We start from the raw sequence: 14,787 nt of genomic DNA on the forward strand, positions 1-14,787 counted from the left end.
TACATTAAAACATTTTTTTTTCTGAAAGCAGCGACGCCTCCGGGGCTGCTCAATACTATCCTGCGACATAGTTGTCTTGGAGGGACCTTCACCCTCCGTTGAGCCAGCATTGGACATGGCCGCACAGGTTCAGGAAAGGTAAGCACTAAATCAGTGGTCTCCAATCTGCGGACCTCCAGACGTTGCAAAACTACAACTCCCAGCATGCCCGGACAGTCAACGGCTGTCCGGGCATGCTGGGAATTGTAGTTTTGCAACATCTGGAGGTCCGCAGGTTGAAGACCACTGCACTAAAGTAAAAAATAAATAAATAAATCTACCCAAGTTGAAAATAAAATCCATTTCACATGGTGGCTATAAACCCCACAATAGAAAATAACTCATGTTGCTTGCTGATATACTGCAGGAGGGACCCCGAAATGGCTGCTCTACAGGGTAAAATACGCTACCTCTGTGTAAGTTCTGTGTAAATGGAGCTGTGAACAGCTGATTTCAACATTTGAGCCAAAATTACTAACAACTTGCACCAAATGATAAATTTGGTCCATGTCCACGAAAACCAAAGGGAAAAAAAAGGGTAAAAAGAAACTGTCAACAGGCAAAATGTATAAATACCCCCCTATGTCCACTGGAATGCCTGTGCTGTTTTCTATGTATTTTAAGCCTTTTGTTTTGAATATTTTATTAAATATCAAATCTTTTTCAAAAATGTTGAGTTTTTCTAAAAAGTTGTTTTTGCTGGCATTTTTTATTCTAAAAAGAAAAATGCCTAAAAACACCATAACGTTAGCATACAATATCTAAAAAAAAAAAAACACAACCCTAAAAACACCTATGAAAATGCCACATACTAAAACAATATCTTTCTGCAGCATCCCCCACACAACAAACAGCTCTATAACCCTGCTGAACAATGTGCGTGAAAACCGTCAAAGACATCTTACTAAAATGTCTAGAACACACTCGTTGTGAATCTAACTTCTTTTAAAATAAAGGATAGAGGGAGCACCATGTCATATTTCACCTCAGACAGCAAAAACATTAGAATAATACCTAAGACTAATCATTTCTGTGCAATTTGACTTACATTTCCTTACATTTCACATGCAATTTGGCAAAGACATTTACTACAAAGATTATGACAAAAAAGTCTTTATTTTGTGATTGATGCCATACTTTATATTTACAAGCGGATAAAATTGCCTGAAAGATTCCTAATCCTTTTAGTATTAGTATAAAAAGCTATCCATTGAAATGAAGATGATGGAAATTTTGAAAGCATTCCATTCACTTTGTGTCATATTTTAGTAAATTGTTGGTTTTGCAAATAACGGCGTGTAATCCGTCTCAAGTAGCAAAAGCTTGGATGCTCTTTGATATATGAAAGCTTGAAAGTAGACTTGAAGTCAGATTTAAGAAAATGTACAATAATACAAAATAAAAACACTAAGGCTTGTGTCACACACAGTATTTGTTTTTGAAAAAAAAAATGATAAAACAGGAGCTACAGGAATTATGAGTCTGAATGACCATAATGAATTGTTCTCTTATAGATGTAGTTTATATAGTTGTGGCATAAGTATTTTCTATATATGTATTGTTGCTGTGTGACAATGAAATTGGTCAGTTGGGGGTTAAAGACATATGAGGTGTCTCCTCCCAGTATACCTTGACAAAACGTCATATGACGCATAGTTACTAAGTTATATAGTTCTTTACCCCTTAGGCTAAGTTTCTACTTGTTTTTTTTGTTTTTTTTAAATGTCAAGAAAAACAGCAATTATGTCGCATGGCGTTTTTTTGGGGGCCAAAAAACGCGGCGGCCAGATGTTAGCTGTAAATCAATGAGAAATCGCAAAATTCTTATTCCACTTGGCGCTTTTCACTTTGGTGTTTTTTTTTATCCTTTTGACGTTTTTTCACTCTTTTTTGGCGTTTTCCAGCTCCTTGGCGGTTTTCCAAAATTGCAGCATGTTGAGCCATTGGCGATTTTTTTGTCAAAATCGTGGCGTTTTTCTCCCATAGAAGTCTATGGGAGTGAAAAAACGCCAAGAAAAACGATATGTGGGTTTCAACTTTTTTAAATTCTTTTTTGGACTTTAGCGAGCCAAAAAACTGATGGAGATACCTTTTTTAATAAAATTTCGTAGGGTACCATTAAAAAATAAAAAAGATCCAGTACTGGAGGAAAAAATTGTATCTAACGAAATGTATCTTTTTTATTACCAAATTTTTATACATTTTTAAACAGGGATCAATTTATGTGGGTGGGTGGGGACCTAAAAATGTAGCCGGAAAGAATAAAAATGTAGTGTGTGTGTGTTTTTCACTTTTTAAAAAAATTTTTAGGTAGTAATACTACTCTCAGCATGGAACACACTGTTCCATGATGGGAGTAGTAGTACCTGTACTAATTGACAGATCGCCCATTGCGATCCTCCTGTATAATGTATAGATGTGGCCGACCTTTTTTGGTCCCCTGCACTGCCGTATATATACACCTATTCATATATCCTGCAGAGAGCTGTGATTGGCCAGATGGTTCCAGCTAATCACAGCTCTCTGTGGGAAATACGTCAGTGCAAGGGACCATAGAAGTCAGGAGTGATACTCGCTGTGATCTTTCCTTAACTGCAGGTACTACTACTCCCAACATGGAGCACACTCTGCTCAATGCTGGAAACTGTAGTACCTGCATTAATAGACAGATCGCAGCAAGCGTCAGAAGTGACACTCGATGCGATCTGTCTATTAATGCAGGTACTACAGCTCCAAGCATTGAGCAAAGCGTGTTCCATGTTGGGAGTAGTAATACTTGCAGTTAAGGACACATCACAGCAGATGTCACTACTGACACCCACTGAGAACATCCTATCTATATCAGAGATGGAGCGGCTTTCTCCTGCGCTCGCATCTCTGCACTGTACTCCGGCCGGCCACTCCCTCATTCATATTCCCCTCAGGGAGCGGTGATTGGCTGCAACCATCCGGACAATCCTCACTCTGGGCGAAAAATATGAATGAATGATGTTCCATTCCCATCACTGACCGGAGTATTGTGCAGAGATGTGAGTGCTGTATAGAGCCGCATCTCTGCTATATTATGGACGATCGCAGTCTGTTCCATGCTGGGAGTAGTAGTACTGCCTAAAAAATGTAAAAAATAGAGAAAAAAAAGTGAAATACACACACTTTATTAAACATTAATTTAAATTTAGTTATCAAAATTCATATCTCGTTAAATACATTTTTTCCATAACTACTGAATCCAACAAATTTTGGGTACCAAAAGAAAAAAAACGCCACAGGTGCAAAAAATGCACTTTCCACACAAATGAAAAAACGCCAGACGCAGGACATTGCACTGGCATTTTTTCAGGTAGGACAAAAAAACGAGTAGAAACTTCATCTTAGGGACTCAGCCCTTTTTTTGCAATTCTGACCACTGTCACTTTAAGAATGAATAACTCTGGGATGCTTTTACCTTTTATTCTGATTCCGTAGATTACATATTCTACTTTAACACAGTGGTAAATTTTTGTAATTACTTGCATCCTTTGTTGCATTTTTCTAACTTTGAAACTCTCTGCTTGTAAGGAAAAATGGATATTCCAAATAAATTATATATTGATTAACAAATACAATATGTCTACTTTATGGTGGCAATCAAAGTTGACATATTTTCATTTTTGAAGACATTAAAGGGCTTCAAAGTATAGCAGCGATTTTAAAAATTTTCATGAAAAATTCAAAATCTGAATTTTTCAGGGACCAGTTAAGTTTGAAGTGGATTTGAGGGGCCTTTCTGTGAGAACTATCCCATAAATTAGCCCATTATAGAAACTGCACCCCTAAAAGTATTCAAAATGACATTCAGAAAGTTTGTTAACCCTTTAGGTGTTTCCCAAGAATAGCAGCAAAGTGGAGTAGAAAAATCAAAATCTGCATTTTTTACACTAACATGTTCTTGTAACCCCATTTTTAAAAGTGGCATAAGGAGAAAAAGACCCCCAAAAATTGTAGCCCAATTTCTCTTAAGTATGGAAATACCTCATATGTTGACATAAAGTGCTCTGCGGGCTCACAACATGGCTCAAGAGGGAAAGAGCAACTGTGGGATTTTGGAGAGCAAATTTTGCTGCAATGGTTTTTGGAGGGCATGTTGCATTTAGGAAGCCCCGATGGTGCCAGAACAGCAAAAAACCAACACCTGGAGCACTATTTGGGAAACTGCACCCCTCAAGTAATGTAACAAGGGGTACAGTAAGCCTTAACACCTCACAGATGTTTGAAGAGCTTGCGTTAAACATGAACTAGAAATTGAAAAATTTGATTTGTAACACTAAAATGATGGTGTTACTCCAAATTTTTCATTTCCACAGCGTGTTATAGGAGAAAATGGACCCCAAAATTTGAAGCCCAATTTCACCCGATTAAGAAAACGCCCCATATGCAGACGTAAAGTGCTTGGCTGGCGCACTACAGGTCTCAGAACAGAAGGAGCACCATTGGACTTTTAGAGAATTTTGCTGGAATTGAAGTCGGGGGCCATGTGCATTTACAAACCTCCCATGATGCCAGAACAGCAGAAAAACCCCACATGTGACACCATTTTGTAAACTACACCCCTCCAGGAATGTAACAAGGGTTACAAAGAATACTTTTACCTCACAGGTTTTTTGAACAGTGGGCTATAAAAGTGAAAAATTAAATTTTTAACACTAAAATGATGGTGTTACTTCCAGTTTTTCATTTTCACATGGTGTAATAGGAGAAAATGGACCACAAAATTTGAAGCCCAATTTCTCTCGGTTAAGAAAACGCCCCATATGTGGATGTAAAAGGCTCTGTTGGCGGACTACAGGTCTCAGAACAGAAGGAGCGCCATTGGACTTTTGGAGAGAGAATTTTGCTGGAATGGAAGTCGGGGCCATGTGCATTTACAAACCTCCCATGGTGCAGAACAGCAGGAAACCCCACATGTGACACCATTTTAGAAACTACACCCCTCAAGGAATGTAACAAGGGTTGCAGTGAGTACTTACTCCTCACATGTTTTTTGAACAGTGGACTGTAAAAGTAATAATTAGATTTTTCGCATTTCATAGATAACGTTACCCCAAATGTTTCATTTTCACATGGGGTAATAGAGGAAAAGGCCCCCAAAATTTGTAGTGCAATTTCACCTGAGAAAGAAAATACCCCATATGTGGATGTAAAGTGCTCTGTGGGCCCACTGCAATGCTCAGAATAGGAGGAGCACCATTGGGCTTTTAGAGTGAAAAATTTGTTGTAATTGAAGTCGGGGGCCATGTGCGTTTACAAAGCCCTGATTGTGCAAGAACAGCAGAAACCCCACACATGTGACACCATTTTGGAAACTAAACCACTCAAGGAACTTAACAAGGGTTATAGTGAGTACTTACACCTCACATTTTTTTTGAACAGTGGGCTGTAAGTTAAAATTTTTATTTTTAACACTGTGTTTCTGGTATTAACCAAACATGTCTTTAGTTTCACAAGTAGTAAGAGAAAAAAGTTCCACAAAATTTGTAGCCCAATTTCTCCAGGATAAGGAAATACCCCATATTTGGCGCTAAAGCACTATGCAGGTGCCAAACAAGGATTAGGAGGGAGACAGCACTGATGAGATGATTTGAGGCCTAAAGTAGTGATTTGCACTGCAAAGGCCGAGGATCTGACATAAAATCTAATAATAAAACCCTGGCAAGTTACCACAATTTTGAAACTACACCCCTCAAGGAAGGTAACAAGGGGTACAGTGAGTACTTACACCTCACATATTTTTTGAACAGTGGGCCATAAATTGAAAAAAAAAATTTACACTAAAAAGCTGGAGTTACCCAATTTTTACATTTTCACAAGGGGGAATGGGAGAAATTTGGTTACAAATTTTGGAGGGCATTTCTCCTCACTATGGAAACACATCCACATATGGGGCAACGTGCTGGGCAGGCACAACAAGGCTCAGAAGTCAAAGATGTCCGTTTGCATTTGAGGCCTATGGCATATCAGTAGCTCACATTACATATATTCAGAGGAAAATACAAAAATGAAACACCCACATGTGACACCATTACAGAAATGGGCCAACTATAGGTGCAAAAAAAAAAAGCTGCTTATAATCCACGAAAAAGCGCCACAAAAAAAATACTGATCAGTACTACGGTACTGATCAGCGTTGGGTGGGTGATTGGCTAATGGTGGCTGGCCACTCTTTTATATGTAAGAGGGTCAGCCACACAGTTAGCCAAAAAGAAAAAGGTATGTGCCCAAAAAAGGCTGGGGGTGGACCGCAGCGACCCTGTGGAGCTGTGGTCATGCAGCTAAAGGTGCTAAGGACCCGCGGACACCTACAGTAGTGGTGAGCTGCAAAAAAAATTATATTTTCTTTACTTCTAACAAGTGTCCCTGCCTAACTAAAGCTCTCCCTGCAATCTAATGTGCCAAGGGGCACAGAAATGGTGTCAGGGGGCACTTTTTGTACAGGGGGGGAGAAGGCTCCGTCCTGCTCAACACCTGGAACAAAGTGGTACTGAGCAGAGCGGAGCAATGAGCTCCTCCCCCTCCTCTCCCTCCCATACTGCTGTGATTTGTGCGGTCACTACAAACGGCCAACCACAGCTGTCCTGGGGGGGTGGCAACACTGCCATCTCTCAGTACAGTACGGAGGGTGATTGATGGTATATATTACACCACCAATCATCCTCCTTATCCGGGTCATCAGGTCACATGTGACACAAATGACCCAGAATCACCACAGATTGACTATATTATTTGACTGGCGATTTGCGGCGATCTCAGGACTCCCCTCGGCGATGTCCCAGGATGCCTACCGAATGGTTTCGGCTGGAATTCTGGTCCGGTCCCCACCCGGCGAGCGTCGGGGATCGGAAATCCGCAGGGCATACAGATTTGTAAATTACTTCTATTAAAAAAAAAAAATGTATCCTTCCAGTACTTATCAGCTGTTGTATACTACAGAGGAAATTGAGTTGTTTTTTTCTGTCTGTGTCAGGAACTGTCCAAAGTAGGAGCAAACCTATCCTACTCCGGACAGTTCCTGACATGGACAGAGGTTACTTTATAACAAATCAAGAAGCAGATGTCTCCCAGGATGCTGATTTTTATGATGCCTATATTACAAATGTCCAATCTTCTTATTTCTTTCACATTATAAATGTTGCACAAAACACAGTTATGTGAAAAACAAGGAAAAAAAGGCTCAAAATCATACAAAACCAAAAACAATAACAAGAGAAGTACATTAATAATTGTATATTAACAATTTCCTGCCTGCAGTTCAGCCACAATCTAAGTGTGACAGTTGTAACAAAGAGCTAGGATGCGGGGTTACAGTCAGCATCATCTCTTTGTATCAAATGAAAGTAATTCCTTTTGTGAGTCAAGGATAACATAAATGAGAGACAAGAATAGTTGTTATTTAAGAGACCAAAATAGTTTTTATTTGAGAGCCGAGGTGATTCCCTGCCATCTCGATTACCATCCATGTAAAGTCTCTAAGGGTGCGTTCACACAGCCGTTTGCCCCCGTTCCGTTTAAAAAAAAAAAACGGATTAAAAAAAATATATAGAAACAGCTGATCAAACTGGTATCCGTTTTGAACCGTTTGTAACTGTTTTTAATCCATTTTTTAATGAAAAAATCAGCCACCTACAGACTCCCGCAGCCAGGACTAGTACTACTCCCATCATGGATCAGACTTGTTTCCATGGTGGGAGTAGTAGTTCCTGGCTGCAGGAGTCTGCTGGCGGCTGGGGAGGCTACATTAGTGCTTGTACTACTACCCCCATCATGGAACAGACTCTGTTCCATGATGGGGGTAGTAGTACAGGGACTGAGTGTTTGATCGCACCGGGTCTCACTTCTGAGACCCGATCCGATCAGAAGTTATTAAGCAGGGGAGCGGGCGGCATGGTCCGCAACCCTGCGATCACCGATGTATTTTACTTTCATTTTTTTATTTCAGCGGGGAGCTCTGAATGGCCCATACTGAGGAGCCAATCAGGGCTCCCTGCGGGGATTTTTAAAATGGACAATGTAAATTAAAAGCGCTGTGGGGGGTAAGATATATAGCGCTATATATCTAGCCTCCCAATGCATTTATAAAGATATCACCCCCGCTAGCACAAAAATATATACCCCTGCAGAATAAATATATGTGACCCCCCCTCCAGCGCATTGATAATGTAACCCCAACCTGCGCCTTTATAATTATATACCCCCCGCCAGCGCAATTATCAATAACCCCACCCCCCGAGCGCATTTATTTGATCCCCCGCTGGTGCATATGTTATTAATGCAGGCTATCTGTGATTAGTATTTTACTAGCAGAGCATCGCACCAGCTGCCGCCGGCGCGATGCTGCTGATAGAATACTATTCATACATCACGCTGCAGGGGCATATTATATAGAAGTGCTGTGGGGGCCAGATAATACTATATATCTGCCCCCACAGCACTTCTATATAATATGCCCCTGCAGCGAGATGTATGAATAGTATTCTTTCAGCAGCATCGCGGCGACGGTGGCTGGTGCTCTGCTCTGCGCGATGCTGCTGATAGAATACTATTCATACATCGCGCTGCAGGGGCATATTATATAGAAGTGCTGTGGGGGCAAACATGTATTATTATCTGGCCCTCACAGCACTTCTATATAATATGCCCCTGCAACGCGATGTATGAATAGTATTCTATCAGCAGCATCACGTCGTTGGTGGCTGGTGCGATGCTCTGCTAGTAAAATACTATTCCGATAGCCTGCATTAATAACATATGCGCCAGTGGGGGGTCACATAAATGCGCTGGTGGGGGGTGGTGGGGGGTATATATTGATAATTGCGCTGGTGGGGGGTATATAATTATAAAGGCGCAGGCGGGGGTTACATTATTAATGTGCTGGCGGGGGGGGGGGTCACATATATATATACTGCAGGGGTGTATATTATTGCGATAGCGGGGGTGATATCTTTATAAATGGCTGGGGGCTAGATATATAGCGCTATATATATTGACCCCCACTGCGCTTTTAACATATATTGTCCATTTAAAAAATCCCCGCACAGAGCCCTGATTGGCTCCTCAGTATGGGCCATTCAGACCTCCCCGCCGGAATTTAAAAATGAAAGTAAAATACATCGGTGATCGCAGGGTTGTGGACCATGCTGCCCGCTCCCCTGCTTAATAACTTCTGATCGGATCGGGTCTCAGAAGTGAGACCCGGTGCGATCAATCCTTCAGCCCCTGTACTACAGCCCCCATCATGGAACAGACTCTGATCCATGATGGGGATAGTAGTACAAACACTAATGTAGTCCCCCCCCCCAGCCACCGCTTCCACAGCTGGGGAATTACTACTCCCATCATGGAATAGACTTGTTTCCATGATGAAAGTAGTAGTAGTCCCACAACACTGTAGGAGTCTGCTGATGTCACCTCTCACATGCTCAGATGTAATTATGGATATTTTACAGGGGTATTCCAGTCCAAAACTTTTTTTTAATATATCAAATGGCTCCAGAAAGTTAAACAGATTTGTAAATGACTTCTATTTAAAAAATCTTAATTCTTCCAACAGTATTGTGAAAACCGAGTAAAAACAATCTTGTGAAATGTCATACATTACATTGGGGAAGTCTGTGAAATCTCCAATAGTGTTGCTCGCGAATATTCACAATTCGAATTTTAATCGCGAATATCGCATATTCGCAAATTCGCGAATATTACGAATATTGCACTATATATTTGTAATTACGAATATTTTTTCACATATGCAAAATGTTATGCGCATATGCGCGTATGCGCATATTCGCGAATATTGAGTCCTCCCTTATTTCATGGTATAGGGAACTGTGATTGGTGCATGAACTCTGTGATTTTTTGCCCATTGAAACCAATAGGCCCGTTGTGGTCTATGGGGATCTCACAGCATATAAAACAATAAGCTAAGCAGGACCATCTTGGCAGCATAGTGGATGGGAGACCACCATGGGTTTGAGTCCTGGGGAAGTTACAGTGCTGTGGTTTAAATTTACTTTCCTGGAAAAGTAGCTGAGTTGCCCATAGCAACCAATCAGATCGCATTTTTCACAAGGCCTCTGCAAAATGAAAGAAGCGATCTGATTGGTTGCTATGGGCAACTCAGAAACTTTTCCTGGAAAAGTTTCTCAGTTGCCCATAGCTACCAGATTGCGTCCTTCATTTTTCAGAGGCCTTTTCAAAAATGAAAGAAGCAATCTGATTGGTTGCTATGGACAACTGCACAACTCTTCCTCTACACTGGTTTTGATGAATCTCCCCCATAGAGGGAGATTTATCAAAACCTGCCCAGAGGAAAAGTTTCTGAGTTGCCCATAGCAACCAATCAGATTGCTTCCTTCATTTTGCAGAGGCCTTATGAAAAATGAAAGAAGCGATCTGATTGGCTACTCAGCTGCTTTTCCAGGAAAGTAAAGTTAAACCACAGCACTGTAACACTCTTGTCCCACCCCAGGAATCGAACCCATCCACTGTGCTGCCAAGACGGTCCTGCTTATGTAACTGTTTTACATGCCATGATATCCTCATAGACCACAATGGGCCTATTGGTTTTAATGGGCAAAAAATCACAGAGGTAATGCACCAGTCATAGTTCCCTATACCATTAAAGAAGGAAGGACTCAATATTTGCGAATATGCGCGTATGCGGAAAACCAGTGTAGAGGAAGAGTTGTGCAGTTGCCCATAGTAACCAATCAGATTGCTTCCTTCATTTTTGAAAAGGCATTTGAAAAATGAAGGAAGTAGCCTGGTTGCTATGGGCAACTCAGAAACTTTTCCAGGAAAAGTTTCTGAGTTACCCATAGCAACCATTCAGATCGCTTCTTTCATTTTGCAGAGGCCTTGTGAAAAATGAAAGAAGCAATCTGATTGGTTGCTATGGGCAACTCAGCAGCGTTTCCAGGAAAGTAAGGTTAAGCCACAACACTGTAAAACTCTGTCCCACCCCAGGACTCGGACCCATGGTGGTCTCCCATCCACTATGCTGCCAAGACGGTCCTATTTAGCTTACTGTTTTGCATGCCTTGAGATCCCCACAGCCCACTATGGGCCTATTGGTTTCAATGAGCAAAAAATCACAGAGTTAATGCACTAGTCACAGTTCCCTATACCATTAAAGAAGGGAGGGCTCAATATTCGCGAATATGTGCATATATTTTCGCACATGCGCAAAAAAAACTAATATGCGAATTTCGTGAATATATGACGAATATTCGGCCATACATTCCCGAAATATCGCGAATTCGAATATGGCCTATGCCGCTCATGAATAATCTCCAACCAGCAGACATATACTTATGACAAAAGGCAAAACAGCATAAGGCTGGGTCCACACTACGTTTTGTCCCATACGGGAGCGCATACGGCAGGAGGGAGCTAAAAGCTCGCGCTCCCGTATGTGACCGTATGCGCTCCCGTATGCCATTCACTTCAATGAGCCGACCGGAGTGAAACGTTCGGTCCGGTCGGCTCATTTTTGCGCCGTATGCGCTTTTACAACCGGACCTAAAACCGTGGTTGACCACAGTTTTAGGTCCGGTTGTAAAAGCGCATACGGCGCAAAAATGAGCCGACCGGACCGAACGTTTCACTCCGGTCGGCTCATTGAAATGAATGACATACGGGAGCGCATACGGTGACATACGGGAGCGCAAGCTTTTAGCTCCCCCCTGCCGTATGCGCTCCCGTATGGGACAAAACGTAGTGTGGACCCAGCCTTAGTATGTAGCCCTAAGCTGAACCCAACCCATTGTCCCTACCCACTTGCACAATCTGCTCTAACTGATGGTCCCCAACTTGGCAATGATACTTACACTGAATAAAGTAAAAAGTGTAGTCAAATATAGTGGGTCAAACCCAAATGGGCATGTCAACATCAGAATCAGAGACACAACCAAAATCATGCCAGTGCTCAGAAACAGAGGTCAGAACCAAGTCTGAATCTGGAACAGTATCTGATAGCAAGCCAAATCAGAACAAGCAGTTTCCTCAAGGTCCAATTCAGAAACCAGAAGGCAGAAGTCAGAGAATCAGGGGTCCGAATCCAGCTGGTACAGGAATGCGACTGATGGCAGATAACTCTAGCATCCACAGAGCAGGAGGGCTCAGACTATCAACTTGAGGTGATATAATACTGGATTTATCACTTTCAAATGTTCATACAGACCAATGAGGCATAACTGTAAGATTACTGGAGAAACATTTAGACATAAAAATTTTGTGGAATGCCACACTTTATTTTCAGCAACAAAACCAGAACCACAAGTGCATTTTTTATTGGTCCTTCTTATCTGGATTTTCTCTGGTTCTGTTGAGCCTGGGTCCAGACTGTGGCAGATCTTTAGTGATAAGTATGTGAAAAGAAAAAAATGAACACATGGAAGGCACTGCCCGGTGCCATTACCCAAGGTAACACAATGGTAGGAGGTAAGTAAAATTGCTTACCTGATGGTGTTGGGCTTAGAGCTCAACACCTTATAATACATGTAAAATATCAAATACTGTGGCTGACTCTGTCCCGAGCATGTCCTATGGAGGGATCCTTGTATGCAAGATTTACCAAGCACTGGACTGTCCAGAGAGGAGAAAAAGGGTCTAATGGGACTCAAACTGTACCCGTGACAGAGAGCATCCGCAGACTCTGTAAGGTAAAATAAATAAGTTGTTTTATTGATATAAAAAGAGACCCTTTTTCTCTCCTCTCCAGATGCTCCAGCGATCGGTAAATCTTAGATCTTTAGTAATGACACCCACTTGAAATCCATAATTACAATAAAATGGAGACATGGAGACATTCTATGCTGGGCTGCTGCTCCAGTCTCAGAAACCTCTGTGTTTCGGGGACTGGAGGTATCACGTCATGCCATGCCCCCTCATGACATCACGCCACTCCCCCTTCATTCATGTCTATGGGAGGGGGCATGAGGGCCCCCCGTGATCAGACATCTTATCCCCTATCCTTTGGATAGGGGATAAGATGTCTTTGGCCAGAATACCTCTTTAAAATGCAGCTTTGCCATTTTTTTCAATTTAAATGTCTTTTGTGGGGCTTTGTGACCTACAAAACAATCTAAAATTTTAGATAATCTGTTTAAAGGGCTTTTTGTGACTCTGTGCTTCAGAGTTTTTAGTATAGCTGCCCCAATATGCAGAAAATCTTACTGCTCATGCACCTAAATGATAAGAGAGATTAGGAGAGGCGTGTAAAGACATTCCCTGTACTCATGGACATCAAGCAAGCCTGAAGGGGTGGGATCAAAGCAGTGTCTTCGTGACTGCAGAATCAAATGACGCAGAACTGTATACTGCTTATTTCCATATGGTGCGCATGTAATTTAAACACGATTTTCTACATATTGTAGCATCTATTTGTGATATAAGGCATGGTCTGGATGGTGTTTGCAGCCATTATATGGCACTGTGTCTAGTTCAGGCATAGATGGTCTGGTGAAAGGTTCAATCCAAAGCATTACTGACATTTAACGCATACAGACATGTCAAGAATTTTGATTAGTCAGGGTCTAAGTGCTAGTATAATCAGGTAAACCATCCTTCATTCCAAGACCCAACGCTCGTTGCAGGGCATGGGCTCTATTATAGTTTATGGAGCCTATCAACTGTATTGTGATAAACTGAGAACCAAGTTGGGAAGTGAAGTGTGTTTAATGTGGCTATATCTAAAGAATGGTGAGGGTCTCAGTGCTCAAAACTTAAAAAAAAATGTCTGCATGACATGTCAAAATGGATTTTTTTTAATGATGGTAATGCTTTAAAGATATTGCTCTGCAAATACTAGCATTTATGTGCTATGTGTGCTTTTTATTGCATTAATGCAGGTTTTTTTCAGGTGTTTTATCACAAGTGACAGTCAGTGGCATTGATTATGTGACTCTACATAGATTCATAGATCAAATGCTTATGATTTTTCAACTAAAATCTGTCTGTAGCATTTTTCACCCCAAAAATTCAGGTAAAAATTACAAAAAATGCATTGTGCTTGGCACTAGCCTTTATGATAAGGAGGAATAGGATATTACACTTCATAAATACAACCTATCATTCTAAAAAATAATAAAGGTAATGATGAGAATTTAATTAAATAAATACAAAGGACTCCTGCACACTACTGTATTTTAGCATCAAACCATTTCTCAGCCTTCCAACTTGGCAAAGAACAACCATAAAGCAAGCAGAGTTTACATGTTACCATTTTGGGGAACATGCTGGAAGATAAATAATGTAAATCGTTCCTAAAGAAAAGAAAGGTATGGTACTATGAACCACTGAAATTCACAGTTATTGTATGTTAAGAAAAGATTTTGTAAGTGATGATTAACTTGATTCTAATTACATATTTTTATTATAAAAATGACTTGTTTTGTTGTACGTTTCTTAACACTTCAGATTTTTTAATTATTTCTCAATGATTTTGAAAGAAAAAGTTCAAAAGGGAAAAGCATTCAAAACTGTTTTGCTACCATGGAGACAATGTAACTTTTTCAACTTTTAGATCTCATGAAATGTAAACTGGTAATTGGATAAACTTTCATTATGTAAATTAGCAAAGCATAAACTGCCTAAAATATAATAAAGACAGAGCTACAGTCAGAGAACAAAACTAATCAAAATGGAAAACCAAAACATGGCTAGATTTACAAATGCCATCCTGGAAGCACAGGCACACTGTGAGAAAGGATAAAGGAA

This window comes from Hyla sarda, chromosome 1, assembly GCF_029499605.1.
Source record: "Hyla sarda isolate aHylSar1 chromosome 1, aHylSar1.hap1, whole genome shotgun sequence".
NCBI classification, from domain to species: Eukaryota; Metazoa; Chordata; class Amphibia; order Anura; family Hylidae; genus Hyla; species Hyla sarda.